The 13,395-nt window shown below is 43.8% G+C and overlaps 1 protein-coding gene across 1 annotated transcript in view; it reads left to right on the forward strand.

Annotated features, from left to right (window-relative positions):
• Positions 1-11,914: 11,914 nt before the first annotated feature.
• The window catches only part of COMMD10 (COMM domain containing 10), a 220,029-nt gene continuing 218,548 nt past the window's right edge, over positions 11,915-13,395 (forward strand). Inside the window, exon 1 of the mRNA XM_047874902.1 lies at positions 11,915-11,920. The gene's annotated coding sequence lies outside the window, so the exon portion shown is untranslated. The remainder of the gene's footprint in view (positions 11,921-13,395) is intronic.

Consider the following 13,395-nt stretch of genomic DNA (forward strand, 5'->3'; position numbering starts at 1 on the left):
AACTGCTTGAGATTCAGAATCTCCTTCCAGCTTTAAAATTTTCTATAGAGCACTTGGCAGCAGAGTAGCATTAAATTATATGATTTCTATGATTTTTGCATATATTTTTGGAAAATGAGGCTCATTTGCATTTTGCAGTTTTTAATAACCCATTTTCCTAAAAGGTTTGCAGAGAAGAAAAAAAAAATTACATGTATGGTTTTGGCTCCCTCTGCTGGCCATTCTTGGGCACTTTAAGTCTACACAAGAGACTCCATCACTGAAATAGATTTGGGATTCTTTTCCCCTGAAAGTTCAATTCAACATTTAGTTTAACATCTCCAAATTTATGACAGCTCTTTAGGTTTGGTAAATATATTTTTATTTTGCTACTCTTTTTTCTTTTTGCTTCAGAACTATCCCTGAAAACAGGAGGCATTTAGCAGAAAAATAGTTTAGAAAATATTTCAGATAAAATGAGTAACTCACATGTCTCTCAAGCTGTCGGTGGTGAAGGTACCCAGTGGACTGATGTGTTTTGTTTTGTTTTTTTAAGTTTCTTCGTTGTTTTTCCACGATCAGCATGTAGGCATGTTTATGACAGTTGGGGTTTTGCAACTACAAAGAGCTGGGGCTAATTGAAGCCAAAAAAGGGTCCATCCCATGTAAGGAAATGTACAAGAGCTGGCCTTGGGAAGAACAGATGCCCAGGCAGCTCTGTGGGGCTGGGTAGCATTGTCCTCCAGGACCAATTGCCAGGTGAGCTGGGGGAGAGGCAGGTTGTTAGGTGTCCCAGTAGCTAATTAATGCAACAAACAAGCCAAAGAGGAAGACGTAAGGTTGTTTTTTTTTTTTTTTAATTTTTTTTAATGTTTATTTCAGAGCATGAGTGGGGGAGGGACAAAGAGAGAGGGAGACACAGAATCAGAAGCAGGCTCCAGGCTCTGAGCCATCAGCACAGAGCTCGATGCGGCGCTTGAGCTCACGAACGGCGAGAGCATGACCTTGAGCTCAGAAACCTGGAGATCATGACCTGAGCCAAAGTCCGATGCTCAACTGAGCCACCCAGGCACCCCGGAAGACGTGAGCTTTTAATCACTGCCTCCCTTTAGAGGGAGACTGAAACCAGACAAAGCATGACTCCCCCTGTTCCATTTTCCTAATGGTTGAGTTCAGGTGGATCTGGGCAATTGCTGCCAACGAGCCCTGAACAAAAGGCTTCTGCAGTTTCACACACCCTGTGTTGGGGTCGTCAAGCGGCGGGGGGGGGGGGGGGGGGGGGGTCAGGTCTAGGATAATGGCTACTGTAGTCAGTAATGGCTGGAAAAGTAATGGCTACTGTAGTCAGAGGGGGGAAAGGTGTCTTTCAGATTCCCTCCTCCTCTCTGTAAGGAGCCCCCACCCGAAGTGCCTAAAGAAGACGTGTGTGTACCCAAAGCCTCAGAGATAGAGACCAAGGAGTGAAGACACTTGGCCAGAAATTGAGATGTGCCAAGAGCATGTGCCAAAGGCGCCCAAGTCCTCGACTGCGACTCCCCCAAATTCAATGCACTGGCTGCACACCCTGCTGCCGTGGGGTGGGCAACCTCCCTCCTGAAGTCTGCCAGGGAAAGCTTTTGAAATTGCCTGTGGTCAGGCTGAAAGATCACACATAATTTTTTAAGTAGGAGCCGGATTCCTCCTCATGTTGGGGTGAATAGACTCCTGGGGTCAATCACTGGAGTTCTAGAGTCCCTGGGGAAAGTCGTTGAGTGGTCCTGAGGCAGATCAGAACCTACCCTACACAGACTAAAGATCCCAAGAAGACAGCATGGAGAGGGAGAAGGGGATTTACCCAAATAAGATCAGGAGCTGTTGCAAAACTGAGAAACGAAAAGTTAGGTGGGTCAGCTCACTGCCCATGTACAACCCCTGCTCTGGTCTCTCCATTCTTAGAAAAAGCAAAGCAAAACCAGTTGTAGAAAAGATATCTCTTGAGGCGCCTGGGTGGCTCAGTGGGTTAAGCATCCGACTTCGGCTCAGGTCATGATCTTGAGGTTTGTGGGTTCGAGCCCCGCATCAGGCCCTGTGCTACGGACTCAGAGCCTGGACCCTGCTTTGGATTCTGTGTTTCCCCTTTCTCTGCCCCTCCCCTGCTTGCACTCCGTCTCCCTCTCAACAATAAATAAACATAAAAAAAACAAAATATTAAAATAAAAGGTCTCTCTTTAGGTTGATGTCTATTGCTGACCCCTCCCTTTATCTGAACAGCCAGGCTTCTAGAAATAATATTCAAACATTGCCGTATCCATCTTTTTTTTTTTTTTTTTTTTATCTTTTAAGTAAATTCTACCCACAACATGGGGCTGGGACCCACAACTCTGAGATCAAGAGCAACATGCTCTACCAACTAAGCCAGCCAGGCGCCCTTCAGTGTATCCACTTCTCTGTCACTTATTTCTTCATTTGTCAACTCGCTATGTTCTTTGCATTGCCCCCCCTGCCCCGCCTCTCCCACTCCAGTCCTCCACCCCATGCAACCCAAACTTCCCTTGCCAAGATCCCCAACGACCCCACTGTGGTTAAAGCCCAAGAACCTTTATATCATTATGTTGGTTGACCTCCTCTTGGTGTTTGATGCTGCTGGCCACACTCTTTGTTTTTGAAACCATCTCAACCCTTGATTGTACCTCTCTCCTCCCTGACGGTTCCTTCTCAGCCTTTCCTGTTATGCATTCATCACAACGTTTCTGTCGTGAGCCCTTGTGAAAGTAAAGCTCCTTGATACCCTCAGCCTTTCTGGATCTCTCAGCAGGACAGTGGCTGAGAGCCAGGTCTTGAGTTAGCACACGGTGTTCAGGTCCTGGCTCTACCCACCACCGATGAGTGAGTGACTGTGGGAAAGTTATGCAAATCCTCTAAGGTTTGTGAATTTCCTTACCCACTCCAGTGGACCTGCCCACAGGACTGTCGTGACGTACAATGAAATAATGTTCTTCAAACAATGCTGGGCACAAGCATAGCTTGATAAAGTGTGGCTCTCATGGTGTATTCTGAGCATCCACAGTGGCCTGTGTTCACCTCAATCACGACACTTTTTTCCGCCTTATATCTTTTTTTTTAATTTCTTTTTTTTTTTTTTTAATTTTTTAATGTTTATTTTTGAGAGAGACAGAGACAAAGTGTGAGCAGGAGAGGGGCAGGGAGAGAGGGAGACACAGAATCCGAAGAAGGCTTGAGGCTCCAAGCTGTCAGCACAGAGCCCGACACGGGGCTCAAACTCAGGAGCTGGGAGATCATGACCTGAGCTGAACTCGAACCCTCAACTGACTGAGCCACCCACGCAGGCGCCCCTTTAATTTCTTATTGGTTTGTAAATTCCTTGAGTGGGTGGACTGTGTTTTTAAAATCTCAGATCTTAATCTGGAGTATTTTTTACAATTACTAAACCTATACTGATACATTACTGTTAACTCAAATACGTACTTTATTCAGGTTTATTAGCTTTTGCCGATGTCCTTTTTCTGTTTGAGACTGTATCACAAAGGAGAAACTTCTCCAGTGTAGACACAGAACCAAGGATGAGTTGTTAGAACAATGAGGCTGGGTGACATGTCACACAGATTCTGTGAATGACCTGGGGCTCTCTTGAGACCAGTTAGGACCTCTCTGGCTATTTGACTTGTTAGAAGGACCACTTTATCTTCAGTGATGCGGCGCTGACTGGTTCTGAAGAAAACTAACTATGGCCCTCTCATCAATTTAGGAACATAAACAGACGCTAAAGGGAAAACCTCTTAAAATCCTGTGTAAACAAAAGAAAAGCAGTTATACCGAAGAGAGAAATGATCAGTATTCTTTTTAAAGGCAATAGTATTCATAATTTACTGTGATCTTTCCTTTCCCCATACACACACACACAAATCACCCTTAAGTGAATTTTGATGATGATTAATGAATTAAAATTATTTACAAATTACCCTGAGAAATAATGTTAATATTTGGGTCACTCAAAGTAATGTTAGTGATATGTAACCTCTTTTAGTACCTAATGTACCTAATGTAAAAAAAAAACCTGGGCATACAGTAATTCATTTATTTTCATTATGTTTTGAATCATGACTTTACTGTTACTGTAAAAATAACACATCCTCATTATCAGAAAGTTCAGCAATACAAAGAAGTACACAGTAAATGGTGAAAAATTATAGAAAATATTGTTATCTTTATTTTAAGTTTTTAGCTTTATTTATTTTGAGAGAGAGAGAAAGAGAGAGCACAAGCCAGGGAGGAGCAGAGAATGAAGAAGAGAGAGGATTCCAAGCAGGTTCCGCCCTGTCAGCTCAGAGTCCAGTGCAGGGCTCGAACTCGTGAACCGTGAACTCATGACCTGAGCCGAAATCAGATGTCAGATGCTTAACCGACTGAGCCACCCATGCGCCCCCCAAATTATAGAAAATCTTACCCACCAGAAATATTGTGAACATTTGCCAAACTGAATTCCAGTAATCTCTGTATGCATATTTATATCTAAATCTCAGTTTATATAGGATACATGCAATCTACATATAGACAAATAGAAATGATTTTATTCAAGTGGATAAGAGAAGGAAAAGAAACTGAAGAAATTACTTTAGGTAGTTGTTTCTTCAACAAAGAAAGGTTTGTGTGTTCCTAAAATACTCCTCTAAAGCAGGGGTCTCAAACTCAAGTGGCTTTGGGCATAGACTATAAGTCACAAAGCAAGCTGTAAATGTTAAGTTGCTTAGGATTGTTTCCAGAATAAAAATCTCTCAGATTACATTGCCTATGTCCTCACTGAGTCGGTCACACAAATTGAGCAAAACACCTCCACAGTCCGTGGCCCAGTATCTAGATTGTTACCCTTGCGACAATTAAGAATAGACTAAGAAGTCCTAGTCAATTTATTGCCTGAGTGATGTATTTCACCCCATTTCATATGGGGTGTCTGGGTGGCTCAGTCCACTGAGCGTGTGACTTTGGCTCAGGTCATGATCTCACGGCGCTTGTGAGTTCAAGCCCCACGTCGGGCTCTCTGCTGATGGCTCAGAGCCTGGAGCCTGCTTCAGATTGTGTTTCCCTCTCTCTCTGCCCCTCCCCCACCCATGCTCTGTCTCTCATTGTCTCTCGAAAATGAATAAACGTCAAAAAAATTTTTTTAAGATAGGGTGAAGTATGTAGAGAGTTTAATTAAACCTTAGTTCTACAATGGATTTAACATTCACTACATGCCAAGGACCCCCATTCCTGACTTGTTTGTTTTCATTAATCTCTTGGTTGGCTTGTTTTTAACTCTCGGTTTCCCCAGAAGGAACATGTAAAAATTACAAATGCAATCCCGTTTGAGCATATGGGAACTTTGGTTAATAATTGCATAGCATATTGGCTGGATTTAGGCATTTTTCTCAAAACTTTGCTGCCAGTGAAGAAGTCTGAGGCTGGTTGATTCTTTTTCCTCTATTTTTTTTTCATTTGGATGCCCAAAGAATTGTCTCTTTATCCTTGGAGGTTGAGAACTTGACCAGAATTTGCCCCAGCCTCACCATTTTATATCAGGCTCTTCAGAACACAATATGTTCTTCCATCAAATGGCACATACAGGGTTTCCAATGTTATAGAGAAAGTGTCTTCTGGTGTATGTGTGTTGTAATCTTCCCATAGGCATGAGGCAGCCTCACCCACCCCCAGCTGGAACTGGGTTTGGTGCAGAGCCTGATGAAGGTACACGGATGCCAAGAAGGTGTGAAACGGTTAATTACTCACATAATGAGGCTTTCTTTTATATGTATATGTATATTTTTAAATGTTTTATTTATTTATTTTTGAGAGACGGGGCTGGGTAGGGACAGAGAGAGAGGGAGACAGAGGCTCAGAAGCAGGCTCCAGGCTCTGAGCTGTCAGCACAGAGCCTGATGCAGGGCTGGAGCTCATGAACTGTGAGATCCTGACCTGAGTTGAAGTCGGATGCTTAACCGGCTGAGCCACCCACTGACAGTGAGGAGCCTGAGTGGGATGTCTCCCCTTCTCTACTGTCCCAACTCACTCTCATTCTCTCTCTCAAAATAAAAATAAATAAATAAATAAAACTTAAAAAAATATGGGGCACCTGGGTGGCTCAGTCGGTTAAGCATCTGACTTCGGCTCAGGTCATAATCTTGCGGTCCATGAGCTCAAGCTCTGTGTCGGGCTCTGTGCTGACAGCTCAGAGCCTGGAGTCTGCTTCAGATTCTGTGTCTCCCTCTCTCTCTGCCCCTCCCCTACTCACGCTCTGTCTCTCTCTCTCTTAAAAATAAATGAACATTAAAAAAAAACAAACAAAAGAAAACTTAAAAAAATAAAAGAAATTGAATTTGCAATTGTGTTTAGTCTGTTTGTCTCAGTGTCTAATTTACGTATTAGTTAGGAAATGGCATACTTTTGGTCCTCAGTCTCTTTCTTTTGTTTCACAATGCCTTCTGCGCCGATTTGGATGTTTTTTCAAGTTGTCTCTCAGTTTTTGTTCCATCAAGTTTATTTCCTTATTAAGTTCTATCTTGAACATTCACATGGGATTTGCTGCTGCCTCTTTGGTCATTATCATATTCCAGATTCCATTATTTTATTCCATTATTTTATTTTCATCTGCTTTTTTTTTGTGTGTGTGTACCGTTCGCCTCTTTTTTGTAAATTTCTTTCTGTAGGATGATTGCGTACTTGCCGCATCCCTTTTTCTCATCCAATTTGTGTGGGTCATGGACAGCTCTGCCCAGACCTCTGATGTGGTGCCAGAATTTTCCAGTGCCTGTGACTGCCACTGCGAGATCTGTTTGTTTTTCCACTCAGGATGCCAGCTTGATGGCTCAGTGTTGCCTTCTATCTGTTTGTCTACAAAAAGCTTAAGGGGAAGTTGGGACCGAGGGTAACAGTTTTTTGGTTTTTTTGTTTCGTTTTTTTTTTTTTTTTTTTTTTTTTTTTTTTTTTTTTTTGGTGGGTATGACTTTCAGTTTCTCAACTTGGAGATTTTATTCACTGTCCTGTAGCAGGATTCACTCCACTTTTATTTTTTAAGTTTATTTATTTATTTTGAGAGAGAGAGCACAGAGGAGGGGCAGAGAGAGAGAGAGGGAGAGAGAAAATCTCAAGCAGGCTCTGCTATGTCAGCTCGGAGCCTGATGTGGGGCTCGAACTCACGACCTCATGAGATCATGACCTGAGCAGAAATCAAGAGTCAGATGCTTAACTGATACCCAGGCATCCCAGATTCACTCCACTTTTAGGGGGCAAGTTCAGTCCCTGAGCAGGGACTGAAATTAAAATTTTTTTATGTTTATTTATTTTTGAGACAGAGAGATACAGAACATGAACAGGGGGAGGGCAGAGAAAGAGGGAGACACAGAATCCACAGCAGGCTCCAGGCTCTGAGCTGTCAGCACAGAGCCCAACGTGGGGCTTGAACTTGCGAACTGTGAGATCATGACCTGAGCTGAAGTTGGGGGCTTAACTGACTGAGCCATCCAGGCACACCTGGGATGCCCCAGGCTTTAGATCAGCCGTTCATTAACTGTGGCACCCCAGACCCTCTGATCCCTCCTGAGCCCTGATGTTCACTTTTTTCATTCTTTCATTTCCCCTTCCTATAATGGAGGACTGGGGTGCCTGTGGGCTTCAGCCAGTGTTAACAGTGGGGGAAGGGAAGGCTATTTTCACTGCAGCTGCAATGTAACCTCCCCCTGGCTTTTGTCTATGGGTATCTTTGCTTCTTGTTTTCTCTTTTCAGATTTCCAACTCCTTCATCACTTGGGGAATTAGATATAGTTTTGTTTTTTTCTGCCTTACCGCTCTATGCTCTACTTTCCCCTTGGCCCAGAGGCAGTAAATGTGTGACTCCTGGAGGCTCCTCCACTGAGTGCTGGATCAGCCCTCAGACGCTTAAAGCCTCCACAGATCTCCCAAGCCTTCCCCTTGGCTGCCTATTTCTCTCCCATTCTGCTCCCTTCTAAACCGGGAAATACATACATTGGGGAATTCTCATGGCTTTGTGGACACCTTTCTTCAGCACTGTTTCAGCAGGTGGGGGATCACCTTTCAAGTCCATCTTGACAGGGGCAGATGCTTTGTTTCTTTTCCCGGCAGACACTTCTTCAAGTGTGTTATTAAGTGAGGCTTCTTTGCTCGTTTGCTGTTGATGGGTGGGTTTTTCTTTTTCTGTTGCATGTTTGAGGTGTCTACTGCCTTTATTTCCTTTACGAGTCACTGGGTCAAAGGGATGTGTACCAGGACCAACGCAATATGTCTATGGGGGAACTGCCATCAGCTTCTCTTCCTACTGGGTTCGCTGGTGGAAATTACTGACGAAGCCATTAAATCGTTCACATGTCCTGTGTGTAAATATCAGTCCTGTTAATGACATAGGCTTCTGGGAAGTAGGATGGAGAAAAGCAAGTGCCAATTAAAACAGAGGGGTGGGGCGCCTGGGCAGCTCAGTGGGTTGAGCACCGGACTTCAGCTCAGGTGATAATCTCATGGTTCCTGAGTTTGAGCCCTGCGTTGGGCTCTGTGCTGACAGCATGGAGCCCGATATGGATCATCTGTTTCCCTCTCTCTCTGCCCCTCCCATGCTTTCTGTATCTCAAAAATAAATAAACATCAAAAGAAATTTAAAAATGGATTAGAAAGGGATCTGTTCATGATCACAAAGTATATTTTTTGTTACATTTTAATAAACATTTCCCTCCCATACTGTCCCCCACCCTCCATTTGGTTAATACTGTGTTTTGTTTTGTTTTCTGGGCAAATGTGGCCTGCAACTTTGATGCTATTCCTTTTCTCTTTTCTTTTCTTCTCTTTTTTTTTTTTCTTTTTTTCCCCTAAGCTTCTTTCTTCCTTTCCACATCACAGCCTGGCATGCAAATAAATACTCAGAGAATAGATTATGTTCCTGCGTTCCTTGTTCCTGATGGATCTCACCTCAATCAGGCACATTCACATAACCACCTCATAAATAAAAATATCCAATTTTGAAACTCCATTCCCCGGAGAATCTCTGGAGAAGCTGTGGAACAGGCTGTTGCATGTTTCCCGTCTAGAAGGCGTTCTTCAGTTCTACTCCGATTGATCCACTTGCAGTCATAAAGCAAGTGCTGACTACTGAGCTAAAAACAGGGCTAGCAACTGTGACCGCGTGGTGGTGTGGAGAGGGGGTGGTGTGTTCCTTGTGGTGCTGAGGAGGAGGAAAACTGGGCCAATGGCTTCTGCAAGCAAATGCAGCTGAATATGAATTTTGTATTTGATAGGACATGAGTGGCAGGTAGTTTTAGCCCTCTGCCTATGTGATTCTAAGCTACCTTTGAAAGTTCACCCGAGACACTCAACATGAGTTGTAGGACCACAGACACTCACAGGGTTAAGGACCTGGGCCAGATGCTTAGCTAACCCACTGCCAGAATAATCTGGGTGTGTAATAAAATGCCCATACCCCCAATGTGACCATATATATCAAGAGCTTCCTTGCAAGGTTGTTTCAGCTGAACTCGGTTCCTGGGGCTCAGATACTAGTCTGTTGGGTGAGTAGGTGTTACCTTTCCTCCAAAGATAACCATTTGCATTGGTAGCTGGAATACTGAGGTGCGGATTTGGGCTGGGCTCGTAGGTGTACCCAGGGTTTACTTAAGGGTTGGAGGAGACTTTTGGAGGGGAGGGAAAGGCTCAGATCCATTGAGTGCCAGAGATATAAATCATGCCTAGCAGGTAGAGAGTGGGTGTAGACTATATTGCAGGAAATGCCCATGGGGCCCAGGAGATGGAACTCACCCAGAGGGAGGGACTTCAAACCGGACAAAGGTCACACCCAGAAGGAAGTGTTAGCTATCAGGACACAGAGGACCTTGCTCCAACCTGTGCTGTCATAGACTTTGGTAAAACAACTAGGCATATGTGAACTAAAAAGGCTGCATCACCAAAGAGCTAAAACATTCAAGGCTTAAGCAACTCTTGTGTTGAGATGCCACTCAAGGAGTTAAATGGTCTCTGAGTTATGCACCCCCCTCACCCCCAGGTATGCTCAACCTTACTGCATCCCAGGCTTCAGTGTATTGTTCAACTTCCCTGACAAAGTGGCTGCTGGGAACTCTGAACTGTTCCCATGGTCTTAAAGCCCTTGCCATTTGCTGCCACCCTTGGCAGGGTAGGGGGTGGGAGAGGACACATCTGGAGATAGGTATAGGCATGAGCTCGCTTCTTCTACAGTTTTTGGGACTTGGATCGTACTCTACCAAACTCATGGAGGGTCTGGATTTTCCAATGATGCCTAAAGGCAACAGGTGACATACCTCGGGAGGACAGGGGAGGTATGAGCCATGGCACAAATTGTGACCAGCAAGAGACAGAAGATTGGAAAGAGTCTGCAGACAAATTTGTTTTCCCCTCACTCCCACCTCCTGGAGGTTCTAAGACACAGTAACTCAAAATAGTGTGTCTGGAAATATCCCACAGTACCGAGAAATAAACTGGGTTTTAAATCTATTGTAATGCCCCCGATTTCGAATCCGAGAGACCACCAAGGAGCCGATACCGATGCAAACGCACGAGGGTTTATTTGCAAGCTCGAGCTTGGGCCCAAGTATACCCGACACAGCTGAGCAGGGACTTGGACCCCTAGGTTAAGAGGCGTAGCAGTTTTATAGGGGCCAGTGGCCACTGAGATTATAACACACACAGAAAGTTGCATAGTCATGTCAGTCCACACGCAGGTGGCCAATTGAATTACAATTTACCCTATAGTAACTGTTTGAACTAGCCTATCACTCTGGTCAGAATTGGCGCCCAAGTTTGGCGGGCAAAAGGCGGGGTTTACATTCTTTGGCGGTTAGGGGTTCCGCATTCCTATATGAGCCGGTTTTCCAGTAAGAGTGTGCTCAGCGCTTTGACTAGGGTGGGGGAGTGTCTTAAGGAATAAGTAGGTCATGTGGGGGTTATACATGAGATGGTGGGTGTGGCACAAGATGGAGTTAGTCTTGCTCTGCTTGTCCAGGGGCAGGGGATTTTTGTTAAATTCCTTGGGTCCCACACTATAACCAACTGGATAACATGCCACCTTGTATAACATACATACACACACACACACACACACACACACACACACACACGCAATGTTAGATTTGGTTAAAGTTACAGTGAAGACAACAATATGGAAGAAATAAAATTGGGGGCATTCAGCATGTTTAGTAGTCACAACAGATCAAGGGCAGCCATTCTGGGCTCCGGATCCATCATAAAGTTGGGATGACATGTTCGAGGGTTAGGGGTAAAGTGTGGTCATGGAACTGTGTCTCTAGAAGGTACATATCCTGTTCTCTAGCAGGTGGTAACAGGTAGCCAAGTATAAGGGCTTTTTCATGGAAATATATATGTCTATACTCTAGAGACCACAGAAACATTTTGGATGAGAGTCTCATGTAAGGGGTGAAATTATTCTCTGCATCAAGCCTTTATAGCAATGAGTGCCAATAAGAAGTGATCACCCTATCAGTGAAAATGATGAGAATTACCAAAGACTTTTTTGGTACAACCTTGGAAGTCTGTGCTTTGTGTTATAAAGGAGGGGAGAATGCTTCTTGCACATATACATCACATTGTTAAATTCTTATCACAGCCCAGGGGAGCAGACATTATTCTCATCCCCATTTTACAGATCAGAAATAAGAAATTTAAGTGACGAAAAGTGCTCTGTTCCAAGTTACATGGATTCAGGGCTCAAACCACCCCGATGCCCTTTTGCTCAAAATCCCAGCTATGGTTTTGAAGGAAACAGGGAGGTAAACTTCACTAGAGAGTCAAAAATGCTGGTTAATGGCTCTACTTTAGGTAATGAATGGAGACAAAAGGGAAATTATTCAGAAGTCGAGGGAATTGGGACCCTTCTAAAATTATGCCAGGTAAAGTAATCTGTGTTTGTATCAGAGACCTATAATTTATGTAAATCCACATACCTCTTTTTCAGATACTGCATAAATTGGGGAGCGTGTGGCGTGTTGTGGAATTAAATGTATTTGTATGTGTTCGACACACTGTATAATTGACTCAATTATCCATGTGGGGATTATTCACTTTTAATTTGCAATCTGGCTTCTCCCTTCAGTTAGGATGTTTTTGGGCTGCTCTAGGAATGCCAACTAATTTAAATAATAATTTAAGTAAAACATAATTAGGTAAGAAAATTACATTCAATCTTTTGCCAGCTCCTGAAGATTCTACAGCTGAAATGGAACTCTAATTCACTCCCTGCTTTTTTTTTTTTTTCCATTCTCCAATGCTATTTTACTACCACAGGATTTTAATGCTTTCCATAGATTATTGCAATAGTTCCCTGTTTGACTTTCCTGCTTACCTCTTTCCAATCCAATCACCATTCTGCTGACAGTAATCTTCAAAAGACGAAAGACAACACACAGGCACACACACATGCGTAATCAATAGCAGCTCTCATCACAAAAATTTCTTTACTGGAAAACATTAATGACTCCCCATTTATCACTAGCTCAAGTGCACACACCATAATCTATCTTTCAAGACTTCATGCCACCTGCAACAGGAAAATTTTCTCATCGTAATGCTCTACCTCCCATGCTTTACCATTCTTCCCACCTCTGAATCCCTTTAACACACTACGTGCTTTTCCTCTAAGGCGACAAAGGTAATCGCGAACCCATGTTGTACCCCTGCTCTACGTGAGATTCTAAAGAGCAGCCTCTGCGGGGATGCGTCTCTCCTATTAAGCAGTACCTAGCTCAGTGCGGCACCCCAAAGGGGCACAATAAAACTTGTCCCTTTGAACTGCTGGCAAGCCTTGAGGGCAGGAATTTTGGTCTTTTGCATCCCAAGTGCCTAGCATAGTGCCTGCCTACAGGGTCTGGTGCTCAGTAACTACTACGGTACATACTACATGCGAAGGTACATACTACAAGCTCTGTGGGGTGCCCTACAGAGTTCCAGGCAGGCAGATACTGGAAGGGCTGATAGCACAGTGCCTAGGCTGGTGGCGCAGACTTCTACTGCGGGATGTTGTGTGACACCCCCCACTGGTTTGGGGGAGAGTGTTCCCCTTCCTGCCCCCACGCAGCACAGGCCAGACACTGGCTGGGATGGGGTGCTCACTCTTCGTTAAAAAAAACCGTGTGTGTACATGTACACACACCTAAATATATGTTTATACACACCTACTCCATAAAAATACACATTCATATCCAAATTTGAACTGTGCATGCCTACTCATACTTGGATTCTTTTGATAAGCATAGTACAGTGCCATAATGCATTTTCCTAGTAACATTTTCATTTCTCTAGCTTGCTTTAGCTTATTTTATTGTAATAACGCAGTACGTAAAAAATATACAAAATACAAGCAAGGACTATGTTATCAGTAGGTATCTGGTCAACAGT

Source organism: Prionailurus viverrinus, chromosome A1 (genome assembly GCF_022837055.1).
Source record: "Prionailurus viverrinus isolate Anna chromosome A1, UM_Priviv_1.0, whole genome shotgun sequence".
Lineage (NCBI taxonomy): Eukaryota > Metazoa > Chordata > Mammalia > Carnivora > Felidae > Prionailurus > Prionailurus viverrinus.